Here is a 21,306-nt window from a genome sequence, read left to right as displayed (position 1 = left end):
TTCCTGGAACAGATACTATTAGTTTTCACAAATCCAGATATTAATTCACTTTACATGATACGTGCTTGTTTGGCAAGTTTTATAAAAACAAAGTAATTTCATTTTATATGAAAGTAATATATTTCATATAAGAGATACTTTCCATTAACTTCTGATTAGTTTCCAATTAACACTATCGTGATACTTTCATTTGAACTTACTGTTCTTCTGCCAGATCTTTAGGTTCCTTTAGCTTCTCATATTATATCTCAAAAATTCTATTTAAAAACAAAAAGACAAACATTCTGTAAAAAGAAACAATATTAATTTTAAAACAAATAATGGCATTATTATGATTTGACATCATAAGAGACTTAGTTCAAAAAGGATTCCTTCTGAAAATGGGAGAAAGTTAAAAAGAGGGAAGAACTGGAATTAGCTGGTAATGGAATTACTATTGTAATGGAATTATCAAGATCCGTTGTATTCATAAACTGCTTTGTTAAATGGCAAGTCCTTTGTGTAACTACTTAAAATAAAATTTAAAAATAGAAAATAATAATAAAGATGGAGCTGAGAAGGTGGCTCAGTGGTAGAGTGCTTGCCTTGCATGCATGAGGTCCTGGGTTCGATTCCTCAACACCATATAAGCAGAAAAGCCAGAAGTGGCACTGTGGCTCAAGTGCTAGAGTGCTAGCCTTGAACTGAAGAGTTGAGGGACAGCGCCCAGGCCCAGAGCTCAGGCCCCATGACTGGAAAAAAAAAAAAGTGTTTGGGCTGGAAAGGTGGCTCAGTGGTAGAGCACTTGCCTTGCACCCATGAGGCCCTGGGTTTGATTCCTCAGCACCACATAAGCAAAAAGAAAAAAGCCAGAAAGTGGTGCTGTGGCTCAAGTGGTAGAGCGCTAGCCTTGAGCTGAAGAGCTGAGGGGCAGCGCCCAGGCCCAGAGTTCAGGCCCCACAACTGGACCCAAATAATAATTAATAATAATAATAATAATAATAATAATAATAATAATAATAATAATAATAATAATAAAGATGGACATTCTACATGCAAATTTGCCTCAGCTCAGGAGATCACTAGACTCTACGCAGAGAAAATGTGAGAAGTCCAGCTTCACTAAACAGAAGACTACCACAGGCTGCTATATCACAGATGCATGTGTGAGCCATGCATGCCCATACATGTGATTGAACACTACCTTGCACCTGACAATGTGTAATCTATATCACAAATGCATGCGTGAGCCATGCATGCCCATACATTTGATTGAACACTACTTTGTACCTGACAAAGTGTAATCTATAGCTTGTTCAAACACCAAACTCATGAATTTCAACGAGTGGGTGTAGTGTAAACACATTTTAGGTGAAGGTTTTCTCAAATACATGAACATGAGTAGTATAAGTAGTAAATCAGATATGTTGGACCCTTGATTCAAATATTCCATAATAAAGGCATCAAAATATTTTTCCTTCAGAACTTTTGTCAAAAGTTATCTATCAGGGTTGCTAATAAAGAGGACAGACCATGAGCAGAATTCACCGTCACTTCCCTTTCTGTTTTTGTTTTTTTTCATTGTACTACATACTAGGGGCTCCCATCCACAAGTGCCCAGTGCTAGGGATTCAGGCAGTTGTTCAAAGCAGACAGAATTTAAGCTGATAGAGAGGGTCTGTCCACATGGAATGTGGTACAATGCAATTTAGACCAGTCCTAAAAAAGACTAGCCCTGAAAAAGAGTCCCCTTAGGAATTTACTTGAACTGCTGTCTGGGCCATATAGCCTCCATAGGTACCAGAGAACTGGGCTTCTTTAAGTACTAAAAGCTCAGTACCACAACAGGGATGCCTAAAATGTTCCATCTTCCCATTTTTAAATTGCTTAAGACAGATTGAAAGGCACTTAGAATAGCTCATTTCGATAAATGGAATATCTAAGTGTGTGTCTGGCACAAATTACACCATGATTTCTTAACAGAGTGCCCCCTCTCCTGTAACACATACCATATCCAATATAAAGAAATACAAACCAGTTTTTGAATAGCTGAGGTCATCAAAAACATTCACACCAAATGGCACAGTAATCCTTCCTCCGCATAGCAGGCCAGAATGAAAATTTGATCTTCTGATTTCCTTCCACCAAGTCTCTTCCACTCCAGAGCATGAATTGTCCTTGACCTCTCCTTCACTCAGACCTTTCTTATTCTATTAGTGGCCAAGTCTCATAAATTCTCCCTGAGAATAACTCTCCAAGTGATCTCTTCTTTCCCATTTGCATTGTCATAGCAATCGTCCAGAGTGGTATCAAATACAATCCATAAAATAATTCCAAACCAGGTTTCTAAAATGATTTTCCCCACATGTGAACCTCACCCAACAATCACTACTTATGCATGCCATTCTTCCTCAGGCTCAGTGCTCCCCTCCTCCCCTTTAATACCTCTAACAAAAATCTATCTCCTTTACTGCCTAGACCCAAAGCAACTTCCTCGGAGAGATTATGCCCTACTTCTCTGCTACCTCTGAACTCCCATGATATTTTGCACCTGGAAATATTTATTATGGAAGTATTATTGGAAGGGGAGCCTTGGTTTGTCCTATTCAGTTGAAAGATGTTGTCATGCTATAATAACTGCCCCTCAGATAGTAGGGACACTGTACACAGGATACAGTGCACAGGTATTTAACTCAGTGGCACAGATTTGAACGTTCATGTTAACATACTGACTTATTCCAAATGAAAATATTATATAAAATAGAGATTTTAATAGTATAACTTACATACCAACAAAACATTCTTTAATAACGCATTATCAAAATCACCAACATCTACCAACAGCTCAACCAAAATTAAAGATATGGTGATTAATTTCTTTGGTCACAGATAGTCTCATATTCTTTCTCTCCCCCCCCCAAACCCCCCACCCCCTGCTCTCATGGTGCCCTCTACTCTCTCCCTCCCTCTCCTCCTTCCCCTTCCCCTCTCCCTTACCCCTCCACCTCCTCTTCTTTTCTCCTCCTCCTACTCTTCTTCTTCATCTCTCCCCCTTCTCTTCCTCCTCCTTTCCTTCCTTCCTTCTCTCTTTTTCTCTCACTCAAAAGAGGAAAGAAAAATCTCAAGGCACAATCATAAAATTTTCAAGAGCGCTCAAATCAGAATGCTTTGGGTCCAATCTTGCCTCTATCATATATTATACTGTATAAGTCTACAAAATGTATGTGAAGCACCCATGCTTTAATCTTGTCCATTGCAAAATACATACTATTAATGTTACTTCCTTCATAGAAAACATGTATTCCTGTATGTGTGTGCTGTATAAATGTTTACAATTTACTATTATTTTCTGCAACATGTATGAATTAATCATGACTTACTAAGTATCAAGAAGAATCCAATGTAGAACCTACAAAATTAAGAAGAGAGAGGGAATATGTGGGTAGGGGAGGGATGAGCGAGAATGTTGAGCAAGATGCACTACATTCATAAATGGCTTTGTTAAGTGGCAACTCCTTTGTACGCCACTTAAAGATAATAAAAAATTTTAAGATGTTACCTATTAATTCTTAATAGGTAAGGTCTCAAATGCAATCAGCATGAGGACTGGATGCTAAAAGACTAGCACCTCTCCCTGACAGGAAATAATCCATGTTCTTACTGTACTAACAATGCCAAGGGGTCAGAATGGACTAAATACTGCAAAACCAAAGGAGTGCCTGCTTTTACTCAGCTATGTTGACCATTGCTGGATTTAGGGCTATGAGAACCTGAGTAATAGTGTCAGCCTGAACTGACTGAAAGAATTAATGGATTGCTAAATCTTAACATCAATTAAGTCTGACCCAATAAGGATGCTAAAAAGGGTAATGAAATAATTCAGAAGATCCTCATAAATATGTAATGTTAAATATTTGCCATGTGTCACTCCATCAAACAGATAAGATCTATGCTTCAGAGAACAGGAACGCATAAAGCATCGGAATGAATATGAGGGGAGATTATTTAAGACACAAATTAGAATTGAGATGGCACAGTGTGTCTGAATTGGCAGGAAACCCTTCCAGTGCCTAGAGACTCCAGGAGTCATAAAAGCAGGAAGAAACCTTGCAAATAGGAATCAGAAATTCCAGTAAATAGCAGACTATTCAGGATCTTTTACAAGATTATACAAATACAAAAAAGAAGGCAGCTGGGTACCGGTGGCTCACGCCTGTAATCCTAGCTACTCAGGAGGCTGAGACCTAAGGATCACGGTTCAAAGCCAGCCCCAGCAGGAAGTTCGTGAAACTATGATCTCCAATAATCCACCAGAAAACTGGAAGTGGTGCTATGGCTCAAGTGGTAGAGTGCTAGCCTTGAGCTGAAGAGAGTTCAAGCCCCATCAACAACGCCCCACCCTCCACCCCCCCAAAAAAAGCCAAGAAGAAGGCAGAGAAGGGGAGATGAAGGGAAAAGAAGACTGAGAGTCAAAGAAAAGAAAGAAGGGAGAGGGACAGGGAGGGGAGAGGAAAATGAGAGAAAGAGAAACTAAAAAGAAGGAGAGAGGGAGAAAATGAGAAAGAAAGAAATAAAAAGGAAGGACTGGAGAGAGGGTAAGGAGAAGAAGAGAGGTCTGAGGGGAAAGGAAACAGAAGCCAGGGCACTCATGACTCGTAACTGCAATCCTAGGTACTCAGAAGGTTGAGATCTGAGTACAGTGACTCAAAGCCAACTCTAGCAGGAAAGTTTGTAAGATTCATAACTCCAATGAACTACCAAAAAACTGGAAATGGAGTTGTGGCTCAAGTGGTAGAGCACTAGCCTTGAGCAAAAGAAGCTCAGGGACAACACCCAGTCCCTGAGTTCAAGCCCCAAGATCAACCCCTCCCCCCCTGTACTCCCTGACAAAAACAAAGAAAAAAAAGGAGAGAGAAAAAGAAAAGGATGGACTGGATATGGTGGTATATGCCTGTAATCCCAGCCTCCAAAACTGAGAAAAATGGATCACAAGTTTCAGATCTAGGCTAGGCTGGATCTAACCAGAAACCAGAAACCAGACCAGAAGCAAAGTCTGAGTGAAATAGATTGAATAAAACCTCTTCATTAAGGTTAAACTGAGATTTCCTTCATGAAATACTATTTTTCATTAAGTCCTCAACTGGAAATATTAGGTAAAATGAAAGACTAGCACTATTGAAGCTTTTCTAATTATTCCTTTAATGGCCAAAAGGAAAATAAAATTAAGACCCTCTTCCTTTGACAGATTAAATCACTTCAAACATCAAAAATTAATGCATTCAAAGGGGTAGAGTATGTTTAGAGATGACTATGAGATGGGAAAGAAGGACGGGATAAAATAATTTACTGTAGCTTGATCTACCTGTAACTGAAAGCAAGACAATCACTAAAACGATTGCAACTTGCCTATATATACTGTTATTCACAGGGTACAATGGAAAGCCACCAGAGAAGATGGGTGCATGTGCATACACATCATCTCTGCTGTCATAATGGTTTCACTGTTTCTTCATAACTCACTCAGACATAGTAAACCAGAACAGCACTCATAAGCAATAGAATGCTCCCTAGCTCCATTTCAAAAAAAAAAAAAAACACACAGTTTAATTAGCTAGTGCAAAGAGATATGATGACTGAGTTTAAATTTTTTCCTTAGAAAGAGTTCCTTAAAGAAAGAGTGTGTTGCTACCACAGGTAATATTTATGTTTTCGGTAGATTTAAACTATAAAACTTGAACAATTGATTTAGTTTGAATAAATTACACAGGTCATCAGAGCAACTGCTATAAAGCTTCAAACAAGAGTGGGAGGGTATTAAATCCATTAAACACTGGGAGCATTATGTATTTACTGAATTCTCTTGTAGAGAATTCTACATCTATTCTTACATCTACCAACATTATGCAATACTCTTTAATTCATGTTTCATATTTACACTCCCTTGGCAAAAATGCAAAGCAAAAATAAAAAAAGAATGATATTTAAATTAATATGTAACTTCCCCAGTCAGTGTATTAATAAAAACTTTCTTACATCTTGTCCCTAGATGAATGACTCATTAGAGTGCCCAGGAAAATAAGCCACTTTGAAAAACTATCATTGAGGCAGAAAACATTCCTAATCCTTCTACACGACAGAGGACTCAGAGGGGAACTACCCAGACATAAGGCTTCTTTTTTTATTTTTTTCTTTGTTGGTCATGGGGCTTGAACTCTGGGCCTGGGCACTGTCCCTGCGCTCTTCAGCTCAAGGTGAGAGCTCTACTGCTTGAGCCCCAGCACCACTTCTGGTTTTCTAGTGGTTTATTGGAGATAAGAGTTTCACGGTCTTTCCTGCCCGAGCTGGCTTTGAACCGAGATCCTCAGATCTCAGCCTCCTGGGTAGCTAGGATTACAGGCATGAGCCATTAGCGCTTGGCTAAGATTTCTTATTCTAGACTCATAACCACCTCCTTCTGTCACAAGCACTCACATCTGGGGTGCACCATTCTGTACCTGTTAAATGATAAAAAATTAATTAACAGGACACTATATTGAAAACAAAGTTTACAATGTCGGGGTGGAGGTGGGGGGAGGTGGGAGGAGTTGGGGAGGTGAGGGGGGGAAGTGATGGTAGGGGGAAAATAAAGGAGGAGGTAACAATGCTCGCTATGAAATGTACTCATTACCCTACTCATGTAACTGTAACCCCTCTGTACAACATTTTTACAATAGAAGAAATTAATAATAAAAAAATTAAATTAAATACCTAGGAATTAACCAAAAATCTGAAGAAAGAAACTGAAGATTTAAATAAATGGAAAAACCTTCCATGCTCCTGGATTGGAAGACTTAACATGGTGAAAATGGCAATACTGTCCAAAGCTATTTACAAATGCATTAAAATCCCAACAACATTCTTCAATGGATTTGAGAAAGCAATCCAAAACTTCATAAGGAAAAACAAAAGACCTAGAATAGCAAAAAAGAAAAAAGAAAAAGAAAGAAAAAGAAAAAAAATCAATCCTTAGCAGGCAGAATACTGCTGAAGAAGCCGGGTGCCGGTGGCTCACGCCTGTAATCCTAGCTACTCAGGAGGCTGAGATATGAGGATCGAGGTTCAAAGCCAGCCCAGGCAGGAAAGTCCATGAGACTCTTATCTCCAATAAACTGTTAGAAAACCAGACGTGGTGCTGTGGCTCAAGCAGTAGAGCGCTCGCCTTGAGCTGAAGAGCGCAAGGACAGTGCCTAAGCCCAGCGTCCAAGCCCTACGACTGACAAAAAAAAAAGGAATGCTGCTGAAGAAATAACAATACCAAACTTCAAACTCCTCTCCCAACTGAAGTTAAGAAGATCTCACAGATAATGGTATAACCACTCTGATAGGAATGCATAAGTATCACTAACAGAAATGGCCTCTATGCAGTAAATATCATTTGATTATATCTTTTAATGAGACAGTTTTACACTTGGTCATCCTACTACCAATTTCCATAAAGGCAAGGAATATTCTTATACTTTCCTCTGTATCACTGTATGTATTAATTCTACATTTTATCTGTCTATGGTCATTTAGCCTCATAAATTATCCATTCCAATGTTCCTTATTTCCTATGGACAGACTACTGGAAACAGAAACATTGTCAAGAAGAACAAACATATATTTGGGGTTGAAAATGACAGCAGTATATATTGCGACTAGACATTTATCTATCTTCCCACTTTCTCTGCCAACACAATCCTCCATTCCACAGAAATACCTTTAGTAACATGTTCCTTCTCTCCATACCAGCCATGGGCTAATGATTCTCCTGAAGAATCATGACTGGATGAGGAAATGGGTGACCAGGTCAACTAAGTGAACTGAAAAGTGCCTGCTCTTTCAGAGAGTATCAGGTATCTCTGAGATTACAGCCAGCAGCTACACTGCTGCCACATTTCATAGCCTGAAAATGAAAACAATAGGAGACACCGAAGCTATAAATTGAAGAGAGAAATAGACTTTTAAGGATATTCGTTATACTGCTGCATGTAGCTTGTACTTCAAACAGCTTTGCCTCCTGCATGTCCCCAGTTTAATGAAACAATAAACCATTGGCCCATTTTGGATTCATTAAATCTGAAGTTACCAGTTTGACTACAATTATCTATATCTGCAAATGTAAAAGAACTATGGCTTAGGCATGAGTTTCTAAGGCGGAGTGCCAAGTGAAGTGGTCAAGGGCAGGCATGGAAACTACTGCTCCTTTGTCTTTAAAAAACTCCATGTATTTGAGCTCATGACTCCACTATTCCTAGAGGTAGACACCACTCTTAATGGTCTAATATGGTGGCTTGACCTCCAACCATGGCATCCACATGCCTTACTACAGATTAAAGGGAAGATGACAAATAGGAACAATGACAATGCTCCAAGTGATTTTGTGAAGTATGTTTTTAGAAGTAGCCAATACTCAATATACTACTGTCTAGAACTTACCCAGCCACAGAAAAGGAAATATTAGCTTTATTAGGGGGCATCCATAGAAATCCTATGACTATGAAGAAAGGGAAAACCAGATAGTGAAGGCCTATCAATGAGTCACAGAGGGGGATCTCCAGATTAAAACCAAGACAACAAACCATAAGGCTACACAGAACAGGTATTCTTCCAATAACTTCCTTCCCCTTCTCCCCTCCAAGTGAGAACTATAAGGCATTCAATCATTTTAGAACTTATGTTTGGGGAATAAGCTATAGTAAAAACACATAGTTAAAAGCCAGCACCTATTAACATCTCATTTAACATTTAGATCGTTAAAACTTTGAGAGCAGACAAACATGAGGACAGGACTTTAAGAAGGAACCAAAATCTAGAATACAAAAGTAAATTCTAAATATCAAAATGAGGGGTGGGGATGAAGAACTCCAACAGAAAGACCTGGTAAAACACAGATAAATAATTGACAGAAAGACAAACTCAAATGACCAACAGGAATATGACTTTAGAGTGCAGGACCAAGTGTAAACATTGACTTTCACCTTCTCCCAATTCAAATAAAATGAGAAGTGGTAGACTTTTCTTAGGCATAGAATGTGAGATAAGACAGTAAAAAGTGTTTTTGGAAATGAAAAAGAAAAACCAACACACACACACACACACACACACACACACACACACACACACACACACACACACACACACACACCACGGACAAACTGATTTGGAAATGAAAAAGAAAAACCAACACACACACACACACACACACACACACACACACACACACACACACACACACACACACACACACACACACACACACACACACACACACACACACACACACCACAGACAAACTGATTTGGAAATGAAAAAGAAAAACCAACACACACACACACACACACCACGGACAAACTGATTTAGCACACACACACACACACACACACACACATACACACACACACACACACACACACACACACACACACACACCATGGACAAACTGATTTAGCAGACCCTAGAAAGCTGAATGAAATTAAGCTGACTGTGGGAGCAGATCTGAGAAATAGCCTGCCTGTTTCAACAAAATCTTGCAGAATCTAGGAAATAGTCAGTTCCAGAGGACTCTAGAAATGGACGTCAACATTTAGCTTAAAAAAGGAGACTGGCTGGCATTCCATTTAAGAATGGCAGATGTACCAATACCCCACCAATGAACACTGCTAGATGACTGCTCTCACCCCAACAGACCAGCAGCTAAGTTCTTGGACAGAATAAAACTCAGAATCCCCAAAGGGACCACAGTCACCACACTGGAGAGAAATTAGACAAAGAGCAAGTTGGAAGGAAGAGCAATGGTGGAGACTTCTCAGTCCTTCTCATTTTAGCTTTAAACTCCTGGTAACCTAGTCTATAGCTAGGGGTAGGAGTCTGGAAGATTTCCTATGAAGGACCTAATTAACCATAGACCCAAACCTAAATACTTATTCCTTCAATAAGCAGCTGCAGTCAGGGGACTGTTGAGAGGCCCAGAGATAAAGACTGAATTTCCAGGAAGCTGCCTGGTGTTCCAACCAAAGATTACAGACATTTTTAATGAAATCATCAAATAAAAAGAAAAATTCATTAGGGAAAGGATTATTCTCAGAACAAAGGTGTCCCCAAAATTAAAAACAATGAAAAACTAAGTGAAACAAAAAGTAAAGGACAGAAGGCAATGATAACATGTTCTTTCAGAAAGTACAGCAAAAGGCAAAACTTAGGAGCAAAATAATGAAATTGTAAATAAAATTTAAACTGAATACTTGAATAAAATTCAATAATAACACTGGAAAATAGAGTATTTCTCATAATATGCAACATCTGAATATGAAAGTTAAAGGTGCCCACCAGGGCTGGACACTGGTGACTCACTCCTATAATCTTAGCTACTCAGGAGGCTGAGAGCTCAGAACCTGGGTTCAAAGCCAGGCCCGGCAGAAAAGTCCTTTTGAGATTCTTATCTCCAATTAACCACTCAAAAACTCGATAGTGGAGCTGTGGCTCCAAGTGGTAGAGAGATTCCTTTGAGCAAAAAGAGTTCAAGGACAGTAAACAGATTCTTACCCTACAACTGACAAAAAGAGTAAGGAAGGAAGGAAGGAAGAGAGGGAGAAGGAAGAAAGGGAGGAAAGTAGGGAGGGAGGGAAGGAAGAAAAGAGGAAGGGAGGGAGGGACCCAGGGAGAGAGGGAGGGAGAAAGGGAAAAAACAGAAAACAGGAAAGCTAAAGCTGGCTCCTGGAAAACTTGATGTAAACAACAGGAAGGCATTTCACTGAGAAATTCAGAGGACTTAGAACAAAATGGCATTTCCTCTAAGGTTTTTGAGAAAGAAACAAACGAAGAGGGGAGGGGAGAATTAACAAAAGCATTAGTAATCATAGTAGCATTCCAATGGAAATAGAGAGGAGGAAGGCTACAAAATCCCAAAGGGGAATTATTTCCAGCCCTGAATTACAGACCCTGTTACATTATCAGCCAAGTGTAAGGATATTTTTATACATGTGAGATTCCAAAACATTCATCTGTCATACAACCTTCCCCTCAGGAAGAAGGACACGCCTAGGAAAGACAGAAGTAAAGAAGAAGGATTACACCGTGAGATTAAGAGACAGGACAGAGCCTGGCACCAGTGGCTCAGGCCTGTAATCCTAGCTACTCAGGAAGCTGAGGTCTAAGGATCAAGGTTCAAAGCCATCCTGAGCAAGATCATGAGACTTATCTTTAACTACAAACACACACACACACACACACACACACACACACACACACACACACACACACACACACACACACACACACACACACACACACACAGAGCTGGAAGAGAGCATTTGCTTTGAGCACCAAAAACTCAGACAGACAGACAGACAGACAGACAGAGACAGAAATCCCAGGATGAAAGCTGGACATTATAGAGCTGAGCTCATGACTCCAAGAAGATGGAGCTAACAGAACATGTCCTATATCTTAAAGCACTGGGTTCAAAACAGTGATAAGAACATTGAAAACAGAGAAGCTCCACGTAGCTGGTCTGGGCAAACATTTCGGTTTTTTTGGCTAGGATCCCAAAAGCAAATATAGACATAAGAGATTACATCAAACTCAAAGTCTTCCAGAGTCAAGAAACCATCAACAGTGAAGGGGAAACCTACAGAATGAGGAAAAAATATCTGTAACACATATACCTTATAATATGTTAATATCTCAAGTTGTGTTAATGGGAGCTTCAGGTCCCTGAGTACATACTATGTAATGAAAAAAGGCAAATATGATGGGGAAATAGATGTGAAAAGGTACACAGACATAAAACACAATTACATGAAAACTCTAAGGAAAAAAATATATATGTATGTATGTATGTATGTATCTTACAGCACCAAATCACTTTAAAAACATATAAGCCAAGTGCCAGTGGCTAAAACCTATAATCTAAGTAACTCAGGAAGCTAATATTTGAGATCTTGGTTCAAAGCTAGCCTGGCAGGAAATTCTGTGAGACTCATCTCCAATTAATGAGCAAAAAGCCATAAGTGGCACTATGCTCAAGTGGTAGAGCACCAGCATTGAATGAAAAAGCTCAGGGACAGCCGAGTACCACAAATACCAGCACCAATACTGTAAGACACTGCACATCCAGGGACTTGTGGCTGGATGATTGGTGAGAAGCAGGACTTGAAAACAGGAGATGTGAGTGAAGAATATACAGAAACTAAAATGAATGAATGAATGAGAGGGACCTCAAGGATATAAGGACCCCAACTACAAAAGGAAAGGTGACAGACCAAGAACATCAGACTTGGGATTGAGTAGAAAGAAGTAAATAGGATCAAAGAAAACGGATTTCAAATCAGAAGAGAAGAAATCCAAGTCCTTTTATCCACTGGTGTGTGTATAATGTGTGTGTGTGTGTGTGTGTATGTGTATATGTACATGTGCACATACACGTCCACACACACACTCACATTACAGACATACATTGTTTTCTCTCCAATCAAAACCAATCTAAATTTTAAATTGTGGCATTTCATACAAGTTTCTGTAGAATAACAGCCCTAGATGAGAAATCTCATTTGTCCATTAGATAATTCTGAAAAGTATAGTTTTGAATCAACTGTTAGAGGTCTTTTCTCTCTTTTTTACTTTCCTCCTGGCTTGTGATTTGTCTTATTCTTAGGAAGACAATTCATACTGAAAATAAATATAAAGGCACTACACAGAAAGGGAAAAACAACAAGTCCACTAATCAAAGCTGAGAATCAAACGAGGAGCCAGGGAAGCAATTTATCTACCCTGGCCAACAACACATCACCCAGGATGTGTGACTCAATCCCACTGGAGAGTTTTTCCCCCTCAAGCATATTTCCATTGCAGTCTCCTACGGTTTTAAAGTTAACACACAGAGCAGAAACACTTGCACACTGCAACCATGAGCAAAGAATTAAATGTCACTGCCTCCAGACAAGGTTGTCCCCTCCCAGTGTCTGCCCCTCCTCTTCCTTTGCTGGGACAGAAAGTTCAAGGACAACTAACTGGCGCTCTCTCTCCTGCCAAGAATTTGCTACTTTCTGCCTCATAAATTTCCAATATACCCCACCCCCTGATAAAAGCCTTTCCTCATCATCTCTGCCAATCAGTAGTCTTGTTTTCCCTCTGAAGAGAGACTTCCCTGGCCATCTCTTGTTCTACAGGTACTACCACCCAAGGAGAATTCGTTGAGAATATGGGTGCCTATTCACTTACACATACCCAAGAGGACGCTGCAGTGTCACGGGAAAAAACACTACCATCTGGATATTAGCTCCCATTCGTTATATGTTGATAATAATCATCTTCAGATATTTACTATGATAGACTGAAATAACTAAAATAACTAAGGATAAATTATGCTCAATTTATACTTAATATGGTTGTATATATGCTACTGAATACAGTATTTACAAAAAGTAAATTCACTTGCCATTTATAATGAAAGCCAGGGTATATTTTAAACATTTTCTATACTCAATACATTTCCTCACAACAGATATATCTCCCCATTTTCCATTTACTATAGAAAGACCAGCTGTTTTTAACCTTTCTTTCTAATACTATGACTATTAACAACAACCATACACATTATAAGGTACCAGGTACCTTCTTGTCCTACATCTTTTCCATGTAAATGTCATGCTCTCAACACTATGACCTAGGGTGGACCTCGTTATTGCAGATGAGGAAACAAAAGTGGGAGTAACAAGAGTCACATATTAATTAAGCAAGCAGTGGAGCTCCATTCAGCTCAAAGAGTCAGACCCCGGAGTTATTAACCATTCAACATACAGCCCTGGCCTGGCTTCCCTCAGTCACAAGACACTGTAAAAGGTAAGACATTACAAACACAGAATACTGGACTTGGCACAAGCAGATATATGTATGTGCCTGCATGTGCATACTAGCCAGTCTAGCGCTTGAACTCTGGGCTTCAAACACTCAACTGGCTCTTTTTCTCACCAGCTGGCACTTTACCACTTAATCCACACTTCCACTTCAGCTTTTGGCTGGTTAAAGGAGATAAATCTCACCAAACTTCCCACCCCACCTGGCTTTGAACTGTGATCCTCAGAACTCAGCTCCTCAGTAGGTGGGATTACAGGCATGAGCCACCAGTGCCTGGCAAACACAGATATTTTTAACAGGCTTTGGAACTATGGTGAACTTAAAGACAGGTATTGAGGGGACAGAGAAAGAGACGGAGCTAGAATGAGAGGGGGGGAGGCAGATAGACAGAAACAGAGAGAGAGACAGAGAAAGAGAAACAGAGAGAGAAGCCCACACTCATTCACAAAAAGACCCAAGACCATACTGGGCACACACCAGTCCATCAGTTATACAACATACATGTAATCCAAATTCCATTGACTGTTAGTTTTTTTCTAAAGCATCTGCTAGGGAATTTGTTCCCATATGTTTGTTGATAATTTTCTATGGCCTGTCTTTTATTGCTTACTTGTCATCCTCCTTATAGTAAAGATTAATAACACTGCATATGGTGTGTGATGAATAAGAAATTCAACTACCATGGCACTGGATGTAAAATTATGCACTATACCCCCCTTTGAGTGTGTAAGAATTCAATTTAACATGAAGAGCTCCCAACACAGAGGGAAGAAGTGAAACTTAATCTAAGTATTTGCTACGGGCTGGTTTAAAAACAGCTTCAGAAAAATGCCACGTGAAAATGAAAATTGTGTTAACACCCACATCATGAAACTAACATGATGTAATTTCAAAGTTACAGTAAACTCCACCTCACCTAAACCACTCCACCCATACACCGAGTTTACCATAATTGGCGTGGGCCTCCACTCCATGTGTAAAAGTGGAATGGAAAAAAAACATTTAGAATCCACATCTGCCTTCTTTGGGAGAGAGGAGAGTGAAATTCATCTCAGTGGTACTATAAATCAGTGTGCTTCTTCCTCCCTGCTGGGGCCTGGAGGAGGAAGAGGGGAAGAGGAAGGGAAAACACTAAGAGATCCAGACAAAGAGGCTAGAGCTGGTTTTGAACATAAGTCAGCCAAAAACAAGAGCTAGGTAGAAATTTTTCTGAAGTTACTGAGAAAGAGGGGTGGGGGGAAACCTCAGACCAGGACGAGGACCTGCAGGCATAAGTCCTCATTAGGTTCTGAGAAGGCTTTAAAAAAAGGGGGGGGGGGTCCTAATATAATTTCAGACTATTTTTGTTTCTGAACTTTTGAACTTTTCAGTCTCCCTTATCATCATAAAGTTTGCTCAACATGATCTTTGGGAAAGGAAAAAAAAAAAAAAGTAAGGGAACGGGGTTATGTTCATGTGTCGGCAGGTACAAAGTGCACCAGAGACATGAAAATCCTGAGACAGAAGCGGGCTAGGGTCTGGCTGCCTGCTGGCCTATGCCATACACAGGCCTATGCCATTGCATTCCTGCTCCCGGAGAACCCATTACGAAGGCATGTTCAGTACCCTGAGAGCCAAATGTAAGAGGAACAAGACAGGTGGCCTCCATGTACCTTTTGAAGCTGGAGCACCCACTCATACTAAGATGAAATGAACCAAGTTGAAGATAGGCATCAAGGAGTCATTTCCAACACTGAAACACTTTTCCTAACCCCAATCACTAAAACACACAAAAAGGCAAGTTGAGCTAGAATGCAGGTGGCTCATGCCTGTAATCCTACCTACTCAGGAGGCTGAGGATCATTAGTTTGAAGCCAGAATGGGCCCCTGAGACTTTTATCTCCAAAAACCACTCCAAAACCAGACATGGAGCTGTGGCTCAAAGTGGTAGAGTGCTAGCCTTGAGCAAAAAGAGCTCAGGGACAGCGCCCAGGCCCAGAGTTCAAGCCCCACCACGGACCAAAAAAAAAATTCACTGGTCAGAGATTTCCTGAGACACAAATTGATACTACAAAGTTAATATAATTTTTAAAGCATTCATCAACTGCTTATAAAATTGAGTACCAAAATTCAAAAATGATTAGGGAAAAATATCAATTTCTGAAAAGCTGTTTTGCTAGGTCCACAGAGAGCTAGGCAAATGAAACAAGGGCATGGTGAAATTCTGAGTGATAAGATGGACAGGGAGACAGCATGCACAGTGGTAAAAAAGAGTCGAATAGAGATGTAAAGACTCAAGGAGAGAGAAAATTCAAACTTGGAAGAGTCAGCCCAATCACTTTTTACCTATGCCATCTTTCATGTGTTTCTCTGTATTTTAGTTTCCCCATCTGTAAAATGGGTATGATTTTTATCTTGCAAATTCTACGTGCATGCCTGTAACACTAGGTACTCAGGAGGCTGAGATCTGAGAATCCTGGTTCAAAGCCAGCCCCTACAGGGAAGTCTATGAGACTCTTATCTCCAATTAACTAGCAAAAAGCTGGAAATAGAGCTGTGGCACAAGTGTTAGAGCATCAGCCTTAAGGGGAAAAGCTAAGAGACAGTGCCCAAGCCTAAGTTCAAGTCTTAATACAGGAACAAAAACATAATAAAACCTAACAAGTCATGAGGCACTGAAGATAAACGTATTAACATGATGCAATAGAGTAAGTAAACCAGATCTACTCTTTCAAAGACTGTCACAAAAATCCTTTTATGAGCCTGTTTACCAGTGGCTCACACCTGTAATCCTAGCTACTCAGAAGGCCGAGATCTGAGGATCATGATGGTTTGAAGCCAGCCTAGGGAGGAAATTCTGTGAGAATCTCATCTCCAATTAAATAGCAAAAAGCTCAGCTATAGCTCAGATAATAGAGCAGTAGCCTTGAGAAAAAGAAGTTCGGGGACAGTGCTCAGGCTCTGAGTTCAAGTTCCAGGACTGGCATGTGTGTGTGTGTATGTAAGCTCTGTTATTACGTTTATGTTAAAATGATGAAACTGAGACCCTAATATGTTCAGTAACTTGCCTGGGTCACACAGAAATGAAGAAGGAGCTGGGTTTAAAACCACACTAAATTTTGGAACCTGACTTTCAATTGCAACAATTATCATGATTCTTACATACCTTCCATATACCTTCTAAATGCAAGGGCAGAAGGGAAAGAAACTTAAGTCCAGGGAAGTTTTAATGTAAGAATATTATAATTTTCCCCAATTCTGCCCACCCCCCTCCACCTCCACTGTGGTAAGCCTATTTACTGAAAATTCTCAAATACAGTCAATATCAATGGCCTAAATTCCATAACACATCCTAGGATGTAAGTCTTCAGGAAAGGACATGGGGGGGGGGGGGAGGTCCTCAGTGTCTTCATTTGTAACTCCATATACTCCAAATGACACTTCAAATCCAATCCACTACAGAAAATCACTGTGCAACCCCTAAAACCCCTGACCCAATTTCCCTGTCACCCTATAGCTATTCTGATCTTTTTCCTTCTGGAACATGGTGACGCCCTCTGTCCTGAGTAGATGTCTTCTGGAATAAGTTTGAAGGAAGCACCCTCCTAAATTAAAGGTAATGTTACAGTTGAGACAGAAGCATTCTTGAAAACAAGGCCATGTGCCCATTCCTATCTCAACTTTCTTTTTTTTTTTTTTTGTGCCTGTTGTGGGGCCTGAACTTCGGGCCTGGGCACTGTCCCTCAGCTCTTCAGCTCAAGGCTAGTGCTCTACCACTAGAGCCACAGCACCATTTCTGGCTTTTTCTGCTTTATGTGGTGCTGAGGAATTGAACCCAGGGCCTCATGCATGCAAAGCAAGCACTCTACATTGAGCCTCTTTGCTAGCCCTCATATCTCAACTTTCTATGGTAGCTCTGCATAACTTTTAGCTGGTTCTGAATAAGAATATAAAGGCTGCCCCCTTTGAATTTTAAGAACAAAAGACTATATAAGCCTTTAGTGATAAGCAGCTATGCTAAGAAGAAAACAATTTTTTTTTTTTTATTCAAGCTTGCTATTCAGAATGAAAGTACCCCCAGCATCTTCCTCAGCAGGCTCAGACTGTGGTTAGCCTATTTCTAATAAACAAGGCAGCTTCCTGTCTCTGGCTTGTCATTGCTAAATCAGGGCTGAATCCCAGCAGCCTTCACAGTCCTGAGCCAAGTGTACTAGGGCTACAGGAGTGTCTGCTTTGCTTTATTCATACCGTGAGAAGCTTCTTCTTATGGGAGAGTACTTCTAGAATAATCCTCTATGGTAAAGCTAAAAAGAGTCCAGTTCTTACACTCTAATCTTCATAGCCCATTAATTCTAAATTTACCTCTGTTGGTTGATGTATCTGGACTTTTTCGGCGTCTCAAAAGGGACAAGGCTGTCTGTAGACTTTTAGATCATTTCACCAATGGTTAAAACAGCATCCAGTAGATGAATCTATAATGAATCAAATATTTATTTATACTTTTCTTCAGGATTATTGGTCACAGAATCCACAAGGCACATTTCAGTCAGAAAATTAGAATGCATTCAGGATACACAACAGTTTTTTACAAGTGGTACCTCATTTTCATAAGGATTTAAAAAGCCATTTGCATGTATCCCCTCCCACTTTGGGGTCCTGGTGATGTAATTTACCATCCCGCACAGTGTTCTATTGGTTTTCAATATGCTGATAAATTACACGAGATCTATGTCCCACTTCCTCTCTTTCGCTTATAATCTGCTACAGGGTTGTGTCAGCAGAACCCAGCCCTTGCACTTCTGACCTTCTGCAGTTGTTTTTTTTTTAAAAAAGGGGGAAGAAAAGGAGAAATATTATTATAAACAAAAGGTTTCGTCTCCAGCTTTATTCATACCATATTCCCTAGCCATGGTCTCCTATCCTGTGGGACAGGTCTAGTCTCCTGACACTGAGAGTCAGGGCTGCAGATCACCTCTGAAGAGATCTTGTTTCCCCCCCTCCTCCTGGCTGGGTGGTTTCACAAGCCCTCCCCCTTCTTGGAGATGGTAGCAGCTCAGCCTATGCAAAACCGTGACGCTGTCTGTCAGTCAGCAGGGAAATTTGCTGCTTCTGAAAAGCTCTCTGAGCTTCCTGTGTGCAGCACCTCCAGCTGCCTTGGTGCACCCGTGTCAGGGTATTAAAATAGCTCAGGCTTGATGACTTCACTAGTTCTCACAAACAGGCCAGTTGGCAGAACACGAATGCAGTCTGCTCTGGTGGAAGACATTTTTTTTCCTTTCCTTTACCCCATCACCCCTTAATGTGAATATTTACTTTCATTTTGACCAGAAGTCTTGTTTCTGAGATTCTAAGTAGCACGAATTTTTCATGCAAACAATTCAGAATACCCTAAAAGAACTTAAAATAAAAGAGATCACCGAAAGCTAACATCAAGCATTCAGACTACATGATAATTTCCTGTGCAAAACTTCAAGGACATTAACACTGCTGAGAACCTTACATAACACATCCGAATTTCATTCGCTTGGGGGCCAAAACTTCCCTTAAGAATATTAGCAATATCAGAGGACAAATACAGACAAAATGCTCCATGCACATATGTGATTAAGGAAGTAGGAAAAGTGAATGAGATTGAGGTGTGAGGGGACAGAAGAGAAAGGGGAAAATGATGGAAGGGGTAACTTATTAAAAAGCACTGAAAACTTAGATGGACAGGTTAAATTGTAACCCCCCCTGTACAAACTTGTCAAGGTCAGAAATAAAAAGAGAGGAGAGGAATGGGAAAAAGACAAAAAAAAAAAAAGTTTTAAAGTCTTAATTCCCATGCTTACTACATCATTACCACAAATAAGACCAACCTAAAGTGTAGTGTAAAAATTAATTACCACTACTAATCTACATGAGATGACAGATGGCCTTTAAAAGACCATTTTTTACTATTCCAGCAAGCTGTTAGTGACTAACGCTCCAATAGTTTGAAATTCAAAAAGAAGCGTAAGGCATTCATGCAATCTAAAAAAAAGGGGGGGAGATTCTGTATTACCTAACTAATTCTTATTTTAGTCTTTATTTTCCTTAAAAGTTTTTTTTTTTTTACTTCCTTTTGTAATTACGCCATACTAGCAAGAGAACATTCTGAAAAGAAGCAGGTTCTTCTGATGTTCCAGTGTTATAACTCGGTGTTACTGTCCACATGGCACTTTGATTCCAAGACAGCATTTAGATTAACTGCTTCAGTGCCCTATGGACACAAGATTTATGCCCGGGGACAAAGCTCCCTTATGACATAGAGCTAATGAAACAGTTTGGTTCAGTGGTTTAAGATGGTTCCTCCAAAAGAGAGGAAAATCAGACACTCCATTCCCAGTACTCCTCACACTCTGTCACAATTGCAACCAGCATGTAAGAAGCATTGAAATCTTGCCACCATATTGACAGGAAAACCATCTCTGTTTACTGGTCCCAACCAAAACATGATAAAAAATTTTAGAGAAGATGCAAGCATGTTTATGAAGGTGAGTCTGGAAATGACATTCCGGAGATCTGTTCATTCACAAGCATTTCCTGAACACTGTGCCTGTGGCAGGTACTCACTGTCCACAGAAGCAAAGCAGGCACCAATGTGGCCTTTAAGAATTCCATTCAATCAGAGTTCTGGTAGCTCATGCCTGTAATTCTCGCTACTTACAAGGCTGAGATCTGAGGATCACAATTCGAAGCTAGCCATGGCAGCACTTAGCTCCAAATAACAACCAAAAAGCTATGACTCAAAGGGCAAAACTCCAACTTTGAGCAAAAAAGCTAAAAGACATCACACAGACCCTAAAGTCAAGCCCCTGTACCAGCACAAAGAAGATAAGGAGGAGAAAAAGGGGGAAGGGGAAAGGAGGCGGGAATTATTATTTCACTCAAGAAACCCAGAAATATCACAAAGAAACCTTTTGTACAATATACATGTCCACAAAGGAATTTCACAAAATCATTTTCAAGTAAGTAATGTATATTTATGTGGTCTTAAGAAAATGAGACAAGAGATTGTAAATTCATGATTTAGAAATTTCAGTTTTGATAGCATCACCAATGAATTGTTGGGCCCTTAATAATAATAATTATAAACATTTTTACTTTATTTATTTAGTTCAGAGAAACAATCATGAAATTAAGCATTATCATGTCTCTCCCCTCTAAAGACTAACACATAGACACATGGAAAGTTGGAATATTAAAAGGCTAGATCAAGAGTCTCACATTTTACTAAGTTTCATAACACAGTCATACTGTTTTATTTATACTATATTTTCCCATTACACTATTCTGAGTCCAATGTACATAAACAACTGATTCATATTCAAATACACAAATATAGACATGTGATACTTGTCAAAGTGATTCATACCTAAATAAACATTACATTAGAGTCATTCATATACATACAATTCCACTACCCTTCGATTCACACATGTACGTAATTAC

At 39.8% G+C, this 21,306-nt stretch overlaps 1 protein-coding gene across 7 annotated transcripts in view; it reads right to left on the bottom strand.

Annotated features, from left to right (window-relative positions):
- The window catches only part of LOC138814048 (Krueppel-like factor 12), a 708,935-nt gene that overhangs the window by 290,686 nt on the left and 396,943 nt on the right, over positions 1–21,306 (bottom strand). For 3 of the 7 annotated variants that reach the window (XM_070002822.1, XM_070002820.1, XM_070002821.1), the window contains exon 2: positions 18,196–18,305. The exons of the other annotated variants lie outside the window; for them this stretch is intronic. The gene's annotated coding sequence lies outside the window, so the exon portion shown is untranslated. The remainder of the gene's footprint in view (positions 1–18,195; positions 18,306–21,306) is intronic. 7 annotated transcript variants of the gene reach the window in all.

Source organism: Dipodomys merriami, unplaced genomic scaffold (genome assembly GCF_024711535.1).
Source record: "Dipodomys merriami isolate MVZ:Mamm:240054 unplaced genomic scaffold, mDipMer1.0.p SCAF_6, whole genome shotgun sequence".
NCBI lineage: Eukaryota > Metazoa > Chordata > Mammalia > Rodentia > Heteromyidae > Dipodomys > Dipodomys merriami.
The sequence above is the reverse complement of the archived record's forward strand: the minus strand, read 5'-3'. Positions and strand labels throughout refer to the sequence as shown.